We start from the raw sequence: 16,018 nt of genomic DNA on the forward strand, positions 1-16,018 counted from the left end.
ATGATGGCTAAAACAAAAGGGAAAGAGAAAAGAAGCAACTGAATACATCCTGTTCATGCCTTTCAGAACAACTGGCTCAGCATTTCATTAGCTTGTTATATTTTCTCATAGGCTACAGGGAAACGTGAAAGACTCATGTTTCTCCCTTCATTCCTTCTCTCTCATTCAAGGAACTCTTGAAATCTATAACTTCCTGCTCTCTTGTTGGAAAAGGAGAGTTTCCCATGTTTCATCTTCACCTGGACTGTGTGCTCATCACCTAATGCATACACAGTGACTGTGCACATGCGAGCCAGCCTCCAAAAGGGCTTCCAGTGAACTTGCCTTCTGGTATATGTTCCTGCGTGTAGTCCCTTTGCACAATGAATCAGGGCTGGCCTTCTGTGACCAATAGAATATGAATAAAGTAATGACATTTGACTTCCAAGGATAAATCATAAAAGGTATTGTGGCTTCCTCCTTGGTCTCTAGGATTACTTTCTTTGGGGGAAGCCAGCTGCCATGCTATGAGACATTCAAGCAGCCTTGTAGAGAAGCCCACATAGAAAGGAGCTGAGACCTCCTGCCAGCAGCCAGCACTGCCTTGCCAGCTTCAGGAGTGAGCCATTTTGAAAAGTAGGTCCTCCAAGTCCAGTCAAAATTTTAGACAACTGCAGCCCTAGCTGATATCGAACTGTAATTTCATGAAAACCCCGAGCCAAGACCATCCAGCCAAGCTGTTCTGAAATTCTTTACCCACAGAAACCATGAGAAATAATAAATGATTGCTGTTTAAGCCACTGTCTAAGGATAATTTGTTGTGGAGCAACAGATATCTAATAAAGTGCATCTGGCATCGTCTTTCATTTTAATCTGTAATATTTGTTCACTTGTCTCTATGTGTTCATGTGAGTTTTGATAGGTTTTGTTTGTAAGGTTTTTGTTGTTGTTGTCGTTTTTTGAGACAGTGTCATGCTCTGTCACCCAGGCTGCAGTGCAGACATGATCTCGGCTCACTGCAACCTCCACCTCCTGGGTTTAAGCGATTCTCCCACCTCAGCTTCCCGAGTGGCTGGAACTACAGATGTGCACCACCACACTTAGCTAATTTTTTAAGATTTTGTAGAGACAGGGATCTGCCTATGTTGCCCAGGCTGGTCTCTAACCCCTGGTCTCAAGTGATTCTCCTGCCATGACCTCCCAAAGGGGTGGGATTACAGGCTTGAACCACATTGTACCCAGCCTTTAAGATTTTTTAAAACAAGGATTTTAGAGATTTTGGTCATTTTATATAGCAAATAGCAAACTTCTTTGAACTCTAAAGTCTTTAAACAATGATTCCTGTCAATCTGGAAGTGGCTTAGGAAAATAGCAGTAAATATACAAACAGGAGAAGAGTGATAAAGAGAAGTAATGCTACTCAAAGACCAATAGGGAACCACTGCTGTGATTAAGTCTGAAAAGAGCAAATGGGAAAATGGCAACCACGACAGGGCCATTATGACACTATGCTGCCTTTGCACAGCTGGAGACACTCCCAGAAGCTGAAGGGAGAAGCCTCTTTTCAACTTTCCTCCCACCTTCCAATTTCCTGCCAGAGCCTCCCATTGGCAGAAGTTAACAAGAAGCAGTAGGCAAAGGATTCTGGGAAGTGTAGTTTTCAGGCTTCCTGTCCCGGCAATAAAGAAAGGATGTATTAATAGATAGGGCAACATGGAGCTGAGCTCAAAACACATTCTTTGTCACCGGAAAAAATAACAGAAATAATGAAAATAAAAATGGATATGTTTGAAGGGGCTCTACTCAAAAATGAAGTAGACAACCTGAGTGATTAGAGAAAGAAGAACTCAGATGTTCCCACATTCATCTTCCAAGATATATCCCAGGAGCCAGTCAAAAGACTGGGAACCCTAAATTCCCAGTCTTTTATAGACCTCTAAATTCTTCAAGTGAGATCCCACAATAGAGTCCTTTTCAGTATTTGTAGTAGACCACCCCAATTAGGAAGAGCTAACACACTGGACACATGAGGGGTCAGGTGCTGTTCTAACTGCTTTTCACTTAAATAATTTAGCTCATCAACACCTCCATGATGTTGGTCCTATTGTGGTCCATTTTACAGGTGAGCAAGTTAAGTAGTGAAGTTAAGTCACAGAGACGGTGTCAGAGTCATGTCCCAATATGGTAGTCTGGCTTCAGAGGCCACGTGTTTAACCATTCCGTTATCCTGCCTCTCACTTATTGAACTTATGCCCAAGGGTTATTTAAAAAGATTAACAATACAAAAAGGAAGTAAATAACAGGCACTATAGAAACCCAACCCCTGAGCTACAGGGCCAACCTAAGACTCAGCTTGTCCAAATGTTGACTGACAGACAACCCGTTAATTCTTTAGGTAAAACCACCATTTTATTAAACTATCTGGTGCTCTTTTTCTGAAATTCTGGAAGACCCTTCTGAATCTTGAAATACCCTTCTCCAACCAAGTGTGGAGGAGGGTTAGTAACCAGTACTCAAGAAGGACTCGTGCATGCGAGAGCCATGTGCATGGGCAGTGATGACCGTCCATGCAAAACACTAAAACTAGGGTGTAGTTTACCACTACCCAGTACTCAGGCTGAACACATGAAAATGATTATTTCCATAAGCTTGCCTAGCTTTTCCTTTTGATGGTGAGACACAGTGGGAAAAGACTGGTTCTTTAAAAATTTCATTCCAGTGTCTTTGACAACTTTATTTTTTTTATGTTTGGGGGATTTATCTCATTTTTTAAACAGCAGGTGATTTGCACCATTTTGAAAAAATCAGTGCCTTTCTCATTAGAGCTTAAGAAAGACTAGGCTAAAGTGCTAAAGAGAGGAGCCCGGGGGGCAGAATGTATCACGTAGTAGCACCAGACTCTTGTATCATTTACCTTGTTTTCTGAAGGTGCTGTTTCATTCTTGGAAGTCTCCAAGTTGGGCCTGCCTATTAGATTTCAAAAGGAGCAGAAGGACAGTAGTGGCATGTATGGCTTTTCAAATATTTTTGATGGCAGATCTGCAGTACCCGGGTCTTGCTGAGCCAAATACCAGAAGCACTGATGCCTCTTGACCACCACCTTCCAGTGAAGTGGGGGAAGGCTATGCTCCACTTGGTCCAGAGTAGTCAGCTGGGTGCTGGGTAGCACTGTACAAGGCTACCCAAAGTGAGTCAAATTCCTGTCCTCTTGGGGGTGCATCTGAAACAGAGAACACTGACATGGGAACATAAAGAATGACATAGCTGTAATTCTTTAAGCTTAATATAAGACACTGGTTTCCATGTAGTTTATAGAAATAATGTTCATTGTTTTACAGTCATCCCACCTACAGACTTACATAATAAACCAATCAGCATTCCCTTTGCTACATTTTCCCTTGTTCATGGCCACAGGAGAAAAATTGGGATTCCCCTAAGTAAAAATAAAAAAAGACATATTATTTTGATGACCATGGCCTCTGCATGGTTGTGCATGAAAGGGTGAAGAAAAAGAAATTATTACACAATAGCCTTTCTCAAAATGAATGGCTTATTTTAAATAATGCATTTTCCTTGGCAAGTTCAGAGCTACTACAAAACAAGCATCACTGCTGAAGCCTCGCATGCCCAGCAGGAACGAGTCATCTTCTCTCGCTCAAGGGTCCTGCCAACTGTGAGCTCTTCTCTCCTCACCTCCAATGCAGGGGGATGGGTAATTCTAAAGCTCATATATACACAAGTCATCTTTTTAGGTTTTCTCCCTCTCCCTTTGGGGTCTTTTTGTAACACAGCTGCCCACATGAAGAGAAGAAAGTCAGCACCAAGCTGATGGACTCCAAGAGATCACAGATACAGACAGTGGGTTCCGAGTAGGTACAACATTACAAAACAGGGTGAAAACTATCAAGCACAGGTGGGTGTCTGCTACTGAGAGGGGCTACAAAGAGCTGAGAGAGCCCATCAGGGTAAAGATCATCATTTGCTCTTTCTGTCATGTGTCTCTCCCTACTGGATCCAAGGCCTGCCTTTTTCTCTTACCCCACTGTTTACCTGCCTTGCTTGCCCCACACTCATTCAACCTTCATGCTTTTGAACTCATATTTCCTCTGCCTCTCCCCAGAACCTTTGCATGGAAGGCTCCCTCCTGCCATTTTTTTTCAACCTCAATAATATCTCTTTGGAGATACCCTCGCTGACCTTTCACTGTAAAGTGATAGCCACCTTCTCTCGAAACCCTCTCAGCAAACAGGTACGGTCACATTGCCTGATTTTGTTTCATTTATGGCATTTGACACTTGCACACCTAAAAAAAAATCGCTGTTTAACATTGCTGCATACTCTAAGTTTTGATGCCCTAGGCAAAGCTTGGCCCTAGGCCTTGGACAGACACTCTTCTGTGCAGTTTTCTGTCTACCGAAGGTCTGAGTGGTCACCTCCAGCCTCTCCCCAGGGCCCCTCTGCATTTGCATCACTACAGTTCAATATCCAGATTTTGTCTCCACCACTCAGCTCACATCATGGTCTCTTTTGCTCTTAACAATAAGCAGACCTCAATATAGGACCAAGAAGCAAGTGCTGAGCGCCTGCTGAGGACCTCATGTGGCTGACCTCCACCATCCAGAAGAGCAGAAAGTAAGCTGATACAAACCACCTTCCTCACGGCCTGCGGAGGGGCACAGGAACCTGTGACTGCATGAGCAAATGTTGCCACAGGGCTCTGTGTGGAGTGTGACTGGGGGTCCACAGCAAAAGGAATCAAGGGGCAAACTTTGCCTGTGATGGCAACACCATTCAGGTTTCCCACTTCTGTCTTCGGGGCTGACTTGCTCCAGTTGGAAAGCAGCTTCCCTGAGTTCTTTTCCTGCCCTTTCTCCCCCAGGAAGCTGAGGAGAGGAGGAAAATGAAGTCTCTAATGCAGGGCTAAGGTTAGACAGAAAACATAAGAACAAGGAGGAAAAGAAGCCCTCTAAAACTCTTGGGCAAGTACGTTGAAGGACAGAATATATATTTCTAGGGTCCCTAATTGCCATTCAGAACATTTTTCCCCATACACCAGTGTTTCTCAACAAGAGGTAATTGTGTTCCCCAGGAGACATTTGGTAATGTCGGGAGACAGTTTTGCCTGTTACATCTGAGGAGGGAGTGCCACTGGTATCCCTGATAGGCCAAGCATGCTGCCACACATCCTATAATGCACAGGACAGCTCCTGCCACAAAGAATTGTCAGTCCCAAAATGTCAATAGTGCCAAAGCTGATAAACTATGCCACAGACCAATGATGTATTTGGTAATTTTGTTTGGCAACTCAACCATAGTGGGTTAAACTGGTTTTGAAGATTTGCTTTATTAATTTATTTTGACAAGGTCCCCCTCTGTCACCCAGGTTAGCATGCAGAGGCACAACATGGCTCACTGCAGCCTCAAACTCCCAGGTTCAAGTGATCCTCCCACCTCAGCCTCCTAAGTAGCTTGGACTACAGGCATGTACTACCACGCCTGGCTGATTTTAAAAATTTTTATAGAGATGATTTCTTGCTATGTTGCCCGGGCTGGTCTCAAACTCCTGTGCTCAAGCAATCCTCCCACCTCAGCCTCCCAAAGCACTAGGATTATAGGCGTGACCCACCGCACCCTGCCAATATTGATGTTAATATCTTGCTCATGTCTCCACTAGATAGTATCTTTTAAGCTTCACTTGGTCAAATAATAGCAATTACATGGCTCACACATAGCAGGTACATACATCACTTTGTTCATTTCCTTCACAGCACTAAGCACAAAGTGGAACAACCTTTTAAATTTGTGTAATTAAAAGCTTTTTGCCCCAAATATGATATAAGCTCCTATAATATTGCTTGATCTAGAGTAGACACTCAATAAATATTTCCTGAATGAATGAATTCTGACAGTTGGCTGCTGCCTGTTTCTTCTTATAGGCAGAGGCCATCTCTCGTGTATGTGTCTATAGCTACAGCACCTAGCCCGGATTCTTGTGGATACAGGAAACTTGACAACTAATCTCTGAATCCATGAATCAAGGCATGTGAATGGATAAATGAATTAATTAATACATAAATGAATGGGCAAATACTACTAATGTTTCTATATCCACTGTGAAAAAATTAATAAGCATGCATGCTACTATGGAGGATATTTCAGAACTGGTGAGTTTAAGGGCCTTGTTCTATGCTCCAGCTTCTCCTCTGTAGAACTTTCTTCCCGGGAGTCAGGTGAAGAGGACAGATTGAGTGCTAGAGACAGTGGTTTTCAGCAGAACTCTGAACCTAAGCCGAGGAAGTGATGACTCCTTTCCCTTCCTAACAACTTTCTAAGAATGTTTTGGCCTTCTGCCACCAAAGGGTGAATGCTGCAAGTGTAAGTTAGTAATACGTTGAGTGTGATGATTCAAATGGCTCAAAGAAGGCAAAAAAAGTCTTTGTTCCACAGTTCTCTTTCATGTTCGTTCCTATAAATAGCATGTTGAGTTTTAAGAGCTGCTAGATTTTATGAACTTCTTTTCCAGAGTGATTTATTAGTGTCAGGCATTATTATCATTCTGTAGTTCCAAACTCCTCTCCTATGGGCAGTAATTTAGCTTTAGTTTTTTCTCTGTGATAAACCTTTGTATGATTAGTGAGTCTTTAATTAGGGATCATAGTTACCTCGGAAGTCTCTGCAAAGAAACAGCCAACAACTTCAGGTTAAGAGACTAAACACAAGAGGGAAGCCAATTTTGCAAAGTGTCCCAATAATGTCTCCCATAGAACTTTTTTCCCTGAGCCAGGATCCAACACAGTATCATGCATTGCATGTAGCTGTCACACCTCTTCAGTCTCCTTTGATCTCCAACAGCTGATGGGGGAATCTTTGCAGCAAGTATCTACTAAAAAATATTTACACTCTTCAGACACATCAGCTTGGTTAATTGGAAAGCTTTTAATAATTGTTTTAGTACATAAAATTAAGAGTTTCCATAAGAATCAATAATACAGTATTTTATAATAATATTTATGTATCAATTGACTACAGTATTTCAACATGCAAAGCACAAAAATAATTTTTTCACCCTAAATTACATCTAGAATACTTGCCTATATTTGAAAGTGATGGAAAATCAGTGAGTAAATATTCCCCTATTCTCTTTCTCGAGTGGACAATTCTGAGACACGTTCTACACATTTTATAAGGAGGTCCTGGCAGCATTGAGATGCATTTGCTCACAAAGGCATTAGTCTTAGTCTGTATGAGCTGTTATGACACATACGCCACAGCCTGGGTGGCCAGCAGAGTCAGGTTCTGGTGAATGCTCACTTTCCTAATTCTAAGACAATGTTCTTGTTATGTCCTCCCATGGCGGAAGGGGAAGAAGAGAGAGAGAGACCTAGGGTCCCATTTATAAGGACACTAATCATTTTCATGAGGGCCCCACCCTCATAACCTAATCACCTTGCAAATGCCCCACCTCCTAAGATTATCACCTTGGGGGTCAAGATTTCAACACATAAATTTGGGGGAGCACAAACATCCAGTCCATAACAATGACCAAATTAAGAACTCACGCTTGCAAGGATCCAGGAAGGAAGAGTAAAAAAATCAGTTAAAAGAAAAATAGAATAGTTGAAAGACATCAAAAATTGAAAGACATTCACTCATGGAAACTCCAGAAGGAGAGAACAAAGAAAATAGGGGAAGTAATTGAAGAAATAAAATAAAATTTCCCAACTGAAGAAAAGCATCAGTTGTCAGATTGAAAGAGCCTGCTGAGTGGCATCTCCAGAGAGAAGAAAGCCAGTTACCTACAAAGAAAAGGGAAAAAAAAAATGGCATTGCACTTCTCCTGGCAACACGGACATTGGAAAACTCTGTGGGAACCATGGCAATAGTCCAATGTGTTGGTGGTGAAGAACTGTTGTTGCTATTGTTTTGTTTGGTTTTGTTTTTGAGATGGGGTTTTGCTATATCATCTAGGCTGGTCTTGAACTTCCTGCCTTAAATGATCCTCCCATCTCAGCCCTTTCGTGTATTTCCTTCTTGGACAGAGCCGTGTTTTCAATTTTCTCTCCCTGATTGTTGTAGCCGACTGAAATTATCTCAAGCTCTGCTTTTCTATTCCAGGCCCCTATACCAGGACGCCTCTGCAGGGAAGGAAGTTTGCTTGCTTTAGAGTGTAGTTCTCCACTTTTAACTGGGAATCAAACACATGTGTCGTGTGTATAAACCAGGAGACAGAAGAGAGATGGTTTCTGGACTGTCTCAGCAGAAGCTTTGCTCCACGGCCCCTTCTCTTCTTATTCCATTTGATCTCTCTGACTTTGGAATTTCCCGGACTGGCCTTTCACTTAAGGGTGTGTTGGGATGTAGTGTTCTGGGATGAGGAGCCTGTTTTCAGTCTCCTCCCATTCATTTTCTGTCTTCTTTCCAGGAATGTCTCGAATTTTCTGGTCTTTTAATGGTGGTTTCATTTCGTGTTTTCCTCAAATGTTGTAAAGTTATTCTTTCTAAAATATAGCTTTTTTATTTTAATAGATTCAGGATTGGAGGGAAGGTGAAAGAATGCACTGTTTGTCAACTTGATCTAATATCATTCATGTATATGTATATCTGTTTTATATTATTTTATATTTTTACTTTATGTACTATAGAAAAATTACATTGTGAAATATATATTAATAAATTACATTGTATATGTTATTTTATAATCTCCTTTTCACTTAGCATTATACTTTTAACACCTCCCTATAGAAAGACTTCATTAAATTTTTCTCAAATGTAAAGGACAACACCATGGGTAAATTTAACACATAACCAGAAATAGGACACTAAATTTAGGAGATGTTAATTAACTAAATTGAAAAATGTGTGATATATTCTTTTTTTTTCTTTAATGCCAGATCTTAAAACATTTGGCTCTTATTCAACCAAAAAATTGCTCCGATTATCAACGTATTTGTTAATTCAGTTGTTTTGAAGTCCAGTTGTCTTAGTTTAATGGCCAGATGTATGCAAAAATCCAGAGATATAAGAGCAACATTTATTCTGGTTGGGTATATTTTTTAAATTTGGCTATACTTATAACGTGAAGGGAAGATGCAAAGAAATTGCACAAACATCTCTGTTAGAAAATGTCTGTATGGAAAAATCAGAATGCAAGGACTGTGTATAAATTTGAAAGCCTAGGGAAATGAAATAGAAGGCAAGTGAGAAAACTTTCTCCTTTCCTGGAGACTTTTCCCCCCACTCTGAAGAAACAGAAAAAAATTATAATCTGGACCCTCTCCAAAAGACCCAGAACAAAAGGAAATAAACATATACAACAAAGCAAAGCCACTTACATTATGGTTGGTGACTCTCAGAAAATAAGAGAGTGCAAGGAATAAAATAATGACATTGAGACTGCGTGTAAAACTCAGTGGGGAAGGATAATAATGTTCTTTGAGGGTTTACTAAAATATAAAGGAATTCCCCAAGAAATGGCAATCACTGAAGCTCTTAAATATCAGAAGCATAAGGCTAGAGACTTTACAAGAATATCTTTTTGATTCACAGAGGAGCTCACTCAGAGTTCTAAAGAAAATCTCTAGCACATCCCCCCACCTCAATCAATGAATATCTTTGAGGTAGGCAGAATAATGGACCCACAGATATGTCTATTTCTTTTCTTTTGTTTTTTTTTTTTTGGCAGAGTCCCACTCTGTTGCCCAGTGTTGGAGTGCAGTGGTGTGATCTTGGCTCACTGCAACCTCTGCCTCCCAGGTTCAAGAGATTCTCCTGCCTCAGCCTTCCAAGTAGCTGGAATTACAGGCGCACGCCACCATACCCTGCTAATTTTTGTATTTTTAGTAGAGACAGGTTTTCACGAGCTTGGTCAGGCTGGTTTCGAATTCCTGACCTCATGATCTGCCCAACTCGGCCTCCCAAAGTGCTGGGATTACAGGCATGAGCCACTACACCAGGCCAATATGTCTACTTTCTAACCCCCAGAATATGATACCTTCCATAGTAAAGGGACTTTGCAGATGTGATTAAGGTTAAATATTTTAAAATAGGGAGTGTATCTGGATTATCCAGGTGGACTCAATATAATCACACAAGTCCTTAAAAGTGGAGAACCTTTCCCAGCTATAAGTAAAGAGATGAGAGGGTAAAAAAAGGAAGAGAGACTCACAGCATGAGAGGAACTCAACCCACCATTGCAGGCTTGGAAGATGGAGGGAGAGGCCATAAGCCAAGAAATGCAGGGGCCTTCAGAATCTAGGAATGGCCCTCCACTGGCAACTAGCAAAGAACCGAATTCTGTCAACAACCCAAATTAGCAGGAAATGGATTTTCCCCCTAGACCCTCCAGAAAGAAACATAACCTATTGACACTTTGGTTTTAGTCAAAGAAACCCATGTTGGTCTTCTGACTTATAGAACTGTGAGAGGATACATTGGTGTTGCCGAAGCCTCTAAGTCATTAGCAATTTGTAATGGCAGCAGAAGAAGCCACTAAGTTGTTAGTAATTTGTAATGGCAGCAAAAGGAGTTCGACTTTGATCTGCTGTTCTCTGCCAAGTAGGCCCAGATTAAATGAAATATTTGAAATTTGGATTTCTACATATAAGTAGAAATGTTTTAAAGTAAAAACATCATTTAAAGCTGGAGAAATTTAATCATGAGCCAACTGATGCTGTTGCAGCTTTGTAAGAGTCAAGATCCAAAGGCGGAAGTGGAGGGTGAGGGTGGTGATCGCAGAGGAGGGCCTCTCTCTGCTCATGGGAATTTGCAGCAATCTTGTGTCTGAATGTTCCTCCTCCAGACGTGTCTACAGCATGCCTTCTGCCCACACAGAGGCTATATTCCACTCCTCTTTTGTGGGAAGACTCAATTTTAAAATGGAAGCTCTTCCGAAAATAGAGTCCCATTGGATCTGCAGCTTGGATGTCATGACATTCCCTGAGTACTACTCAATGTGTAACTGTTTCACTTTTGTTGGATGAAACGAACAATATAAATTCCAAAAAGCTTCATTTCATTTTTCTTAGACTTTCAATCCTTTCCTGTGTTCTTGAGTGTTCTACCTGGCCTAAAGTAGGAAATCTTAAATTATCTAACTTCAGCAGTTGGAAGCTGCATTTGTAAATATTTTGATTAGCAAGTTTGTTAGACATTGTGTGGATAGGCCTAACTTCTAAATTTAACATTTCCATTTTTAAAAAACAACAGAACTGTGACTGAAAATTATACCCGTGCTCTGTGTGCAGATCACATACAGCAGACACAGGTCTGTGCAGATTCAGCACAGTAGTTATGTAGATAAAGAAGGTTTGGTAAAACAGAATACTTCCATGTCACACAGGGTTTGCCACAGTCACTGAGCTTGGCTGAGACTATTAGCTTCTTTCTTCCCACCTATCTTCCTTATTTCCTTTTCTCCTCTTTTATTCATTAGGTATTTATTGAGTCTCCTCCATCTCATGCACTATGTTAGTGCTAGAAATTCAGTGATTAGAAAAGCATGTAGGGTTCCTATACTAATGGGGCTTAGAATCTAAGCGGTCAATCAGACTTTAAATAATAGCACCAACGTATATAAATCCACTGAAATAAAAGTGCTTAAGGACAGTATGAAGCAGGGAGCCCAGAACTGCTCTGGAAGGTCAGAAAAGCTCCCTAAGGGAAGTAGCCCTAAGCTACACTGTGAAGGATGAGGGGGAGCCAACTAGGAACCAGCAGCTCATGCAAAGTCCTGAAGAGGGAGGACCATGTCAAAGATGTCACTATCTAGGACCAGGGGTGTGGACGTAAGAAGAATTTACCAGGACAGTTGTGGGTAAAGAAAGGCAGATTTATTAGAGAAAGTATGAAAATACGTTGTAAGGGGACAATGAGCTGTTAGGAAGAGAGGTGCTAACTGCAAAGAGACAAAGGCTTGCTGGGGACTTCAGCGAACAGTACTTGTGCTGTGTGCTGAAGAGGGCTTTGTGCGGTACGGATAACGCCAAGGTGGCAGGGAACTAACTTGCATTTTTCTATCAGGCAAGGGTCTGATGATAACTGGGTGCAGGAAGATAGTGAGTTATTTGCACAGGAGGGCTACATGTCCTGGACCGTGAAGAAAGTCAGACACAACTTATCTGCTTTTTCTTTTCCTTTTATTTATTTCTTTCTTTTTTTTCTTTTTTTTTTTTTTTTGATGGAGTTTTGGTCTTGTTGCCCAGGCTAGAGTGCAATGGCGCAATCTCAGCTCACTGCAACCTCCGCTTCCCAGGTTCCAGTGATTCTCCTGCTTCAGCCTCCCAAGTACCTGGGATTACAGGTGCATGCCAGCACGCCCAGCTAATTTTTTTTTTTTTTAAGTAGAGACAGGGTTTCACCATGTTGGTCAGGCTGGTCTCAAACTCCTGACTGCAGGTGATCCACACACCTCAGCCTCTCAAAGTGCTGGAATTACATGTGTGAACCACCATGCCCAGTCCAATCTTCTTTTTCTTTTTTCTTTCCCTCAGTCTTGCCATCCTGACTCCTTTTCCCTAATTAGGATGCCACAAAAGATTTCCATCATTATCCAGAAAGAAAAGGGAAAACCTGGAAGAGTTTTAAATATAGCAAAGAGAGAGTCAGGTTTTTGAATTTTTAAAAAATCTTTGTGGAGGCAGAAAACAGGCGAGGGAGGGGTAGGGGAAGCAAGAGTGGATTGGGTGAGAAATAGTGGCCTGTGGCTGTAGGACAGAGTGGAGCATGGGTGGGGAGTGTCCAGACTCCCTCCTACGTCTGGTCTGAACAATGGATGAATTCACCTGTGACATCATTAGGTCTAGGACTTTTTGTAGAGATTTTCTTTTTTTTAGAGATACAGTCTCTCTCACTATGCTGCCCAGGCTGACTTCAAACTCCTAGGCTCAAGTGATTCTCCCACCTCAGCCTCCTGACTCACTGGGACTTCAGGTGTGCACCACAACTCCTGGCTGACTGGAGATTTTTGATTATTGATTCAATCTCCTTACTAGTCATAGGTCTGTTCAGATTTTCCATGTCTTCATGGTTTAGTCTTGGTAGGCTTTGCGTTTCTAGGAATTTGTCCATTTCATCTAACATATCCAATTCACTGGTGTACAGTTGCTCATGGTACTCTCTTACGATCTTTTTTATTTCAGTAAATCCGTAGTCATTGTCTTTTCTCTCTCTCTCTTTCTTTCTTTCCTTCTTTCTCTGTTTCTTTCTTTCTCTTTCTTTCTTTCTTTCATTCTTCTTTTTCTTCAGCTGTTGTTTATGGACATACAGCTAGGCTCTCTGGCCACAGGCCCAGAGGTGACTGCAGTAGTAGGGGAGATGGAAGGTGGAGGGTCGAGTGTTTGCTGCAGGACAGCTGAGTGGAGGGTGGGGACAGGTGTCAGTGAAAAAGGCCCAGGGGGTTGAGAAAGCAAGTAAGGGCCAGGGCCAGAGTCTGCTTAAACTAGAACTACTGCCCCACACCCTAAGTCCCCTAACTCTTGGTGGCTGTTTCCTGACCCCAGGTCAGGGTTGGGAGTCCTCTGGGCATCCATTTTCTACAGGAACTGAACAGAGTACACACAGGAAAGGAAGCTGTCACCCTCTTGCCATATGCTCTGGGGGCCTCCATTCTGCATTCCTCCTTCTTCCCTTGCTTGGGTTGGGCCACATGATGGGTAGCCAAGCTCTGGACTGTCACACCAGAGCAGGCTCTAAAAACAGCTATGTTTCAGTGAGGCATAAATCTTCTTCCCTGGTGTCCCTGCCTACCAGTGCCACGTTACAGCCCAGAGTGAGCTCTATAAGCATTGCTGGCCTAATGGAGGGGTTGGGGAAGGGAGTGGACAGGGGCTGGAGGAAGGGCTGTGGGGTCTATCACATTCTATCACAGCACGGGAACAACACACATGGTGTTGGTGAAACCAGAGCCAGGGTGTCACCAGGTCAGCACAATGACCGCATCTTCCTTCTTGAAGAAGCCTCAGGCCTTACCAACATTCATGGCCAAGTTCACCTGGAGGTCCACATCCTCAGCCCAGGCCTCCTGGACTGGATCCTTACACAGCACAGGGAAGATGCCATGGTACAGGTGGACCTGGCGAGCTGTCTGGGGATTCCATGCCACAGAAATCATGGAGGTGCATGAGCAGTATCTGGCTACCTGGTGAGCATACCCACAGACTTGGTGAGGAAGATTATGGCCCCACTGCAGCACTTGAAGGAGGCCTCCACGGCACCCATGGCAGTGGCTTCTGTGGGGTCACTGGTAATGGGTGCCAGATGGCAGAGCTCCTCAAATAATTGCAAGTGGCAGATGGTGGCCTCTGCCTCACAGGCAATCAGGTGCTGCCTGTGCACCACCTCCAGAGGATCGTCCCCTTTGGCTGTCTCCAGATAGCATGATGCAGTCAGCTCCCTCCAGGACTGCAGTGGCCACACCACTGCCCTCAGCCTGGGTGCGATGGAGCTGCTGCTGCTGCTGCTGCTTTTTTTTTTTTTTTTTTTACGGCAGAGTTTTGCTCTTGTTACCCAGGCTGGAGTGCAATGGTGCAATCTCAGCTCCCAGGTTCAAGCAATTCTCCTGCCTCAGCCTCCCAAGTAGCTGGGATTACAGGCATGTGCCACCATGCCTGGCTAATTTTGTAACTTTAGTAGAGACAGGGTTTCTCCATGTTGGTCAGGCTGGTCTCAAACTCCCAACCTCAGGTGATCCACCTGCCTCGGCCTCCGAAAGTGGTGGGATTACAGGCGTGAGCCACCGTGCCCAGCCAGGGTAGAGCTTCTTGATCATGTCCTCCAGCATCAGAGTGGCAAGATGACAGGCTTCCCAGCTTGGTTGTACCACCCAATCATCATTGTCTGAGCAAGAAAGACCCTTCTCTGCAGGAATCTCATCTCAGTAATCCCATCACTGGCCATAATCCCATCACTGGCCTCCAGGATTTCATCAAACCTCCAACCCCCTTCATGATTCTCAATTTTGTTGATTATCTTGATATTCCTTCCTTTCTCTCCCAGGAACTTCCTAACTTCATGGACATCAGATGTCTTGCAGATGAATGACGTGAACATCATATTGACATCTTGCTTGACCCCTAACTTCAGGTCCTGGATGTCCTTCTCCGACATGTCAGGTAGGTCCACGGCAGCCCCGGGAAGGTCCACACCCTTCTTGCTGCCCAGGGAGCCACCATTTTCCACCTCCGTCACCAGAAAGTCAGCATCCATCATCTGTGTAGATCTTGCTGTCCCCCTCCACCACTTTGCAGATGTTCTTGTAGTCCAGCCACAGGATGTTCTTATTACACTTTTCCACGTAGGCGTTATCCAGTGTGAACTTGAGAGGGGCTCCCTTCTTCAGCTCCACCTCTGCAGTGCTGCTGCCCTTGAGGAGCCCAGCTGGGATCTCAGGTCCTTTAGTGTCCAGAGCCACAGCGATGGGCTGGTAGAGGACGGAGTAGGAAGCACAGCTTTCCGTGACTGTGTGCACGTTCTTGATGGCCTCCACATGGTACTTCTGAGTTTCATGAGAGTTCAGATGAGTCGCATTCATTCCAGACTTAATGGTCTTCTTCAGTATCTCTAACGATGGGGAATGTGGGTCCATGGTACAGATGATGCTAGTGCTCCAGGCTGTGATGGGTGGCAATTCAGTGGCCAGGCAGCACATGCGCTCCAGGAATGTGTCAGCCATGGCTGCATGCAGCTGCTGAGTCTGAATGAAGACCGCCCCAGCTTCACTATGGGGCTTCAACATGACTCCTGAGGTCCTCCAGTGCTGACAGACTTGGGCTACGCTCCAAACCCAGAGAGAGGTCAGGAGCCCCGGATGCGCAGTGGCTGTGCCTACTTTCATTTCTAATTTTAGAAATTTGAGTGGTCTCTCTTTTTTTCTTAATTCACCCACCTAAAGGTTTGTCAATTATGTCAATCTTTTCAAATAACCAACTTTTAATTTTGTTGATATTTTTGTATTATTTTTCTATTTTCTAGTTCATTTATCTCTGCTCTAGTCTTTCTTAAGGAAAATGTATTTTTAAGACATAAATTAGCTTTCTTTATTGCT

At 43.2% G+C, this 16,018-nt stretch overlaps 1 pseudogene; it reads right to left on the reverse strand.

Moving 5' to 3' along the window:
- Nucleotides 1-13,837: 13,837 nt before the first annotated feature.
- Nucleotides 13,838-15,709, reverse strand: LOC105708666 (pyruvate kinase PKM-like; annotated as a pseudogene).
- Nucleotides 15,710-16,018: the final 309 nt, after the last annotated feature.

The sequence above is a fragment of the Aotus nancymaae genome, unplaced genomic scaffold (assembly GCF_030222135.1).
Source record: "Aotus nancymaae isolate 86718 unplaced genomic scaffold, 86718_ANA_hifiasm-v0.15.2.pri h1tg000141l, whole genome shotgun sequence".
NCBI lineage: Eukaryota > Metazoa > Chordata > Mammalia > Primates > Aotidae > Aotus > Aotus nancymaae.